Raw genomic sequence first — 611 nt, forward strand, 5'->3', positions numbered from 1 at the left:
TATTGTGTTGCGGTATCATAATGCATGGTGTTTTGTCAAAGCTGATTTTGTCTGCGTGAAATTCGGGTCACTGTCCTTGGGGGGATAATAGATCTTTTCAATACAGCGCCAGTGTGTGTGTGTTTGTGTGTGTGTGTGTGTGTGTGTGTGTGTGTGTGTGTGTGTGTGTGTGTGTGCGCGCTTGCTTGCTTGCTTGGTTGTGAGTTTGTGTGTGTTTAAATCAGTGTATGAGTGAATGTGTGTGTGTGTGTGTGTGTGTGTGTGTGTGTGTGTGTGTGTGTGTGTGTGTGTGTGTGTGTTTACAGGAGCACATGCATATTTCGTTGTAACTCGATATTTGTTTACATTCAGTGGTTGTGTATATGTAGGACCTATCCTGTCCTTCGTTTGTTTTTGACAAAAAATGAGAATAAACTCGTTTTCTCAAACCACACCTCCCAGATACAGTGCATTATGAGTTCTGTTTTTCTGCTGTGTTTGAAAAATATTTCTGTTCGTGGTTTGTAAAAGATAACTGATATTCATTCAGATGTACGATCAGTCTGTTGATATTGCTGAAAATGTTGATGATGGAATTCATATTATACTATTGTATTATTGTATTGTATTAC

Source organism: Babylonia areolata, chromosome 20 (genome assembly GCF_041734735.1).
Source record: "Babylonia areolata isolate BAREFJ2019XMU chromosome 20, ASM4173473v1, whole genome shotgun sequence".
NCBI classification, from domain to species: Eukaryota; Metazoa; Mollusca; class Gastropoda; order Neogastropoda; family Buccinidae; genus Babylonia; species Babylonia areolata.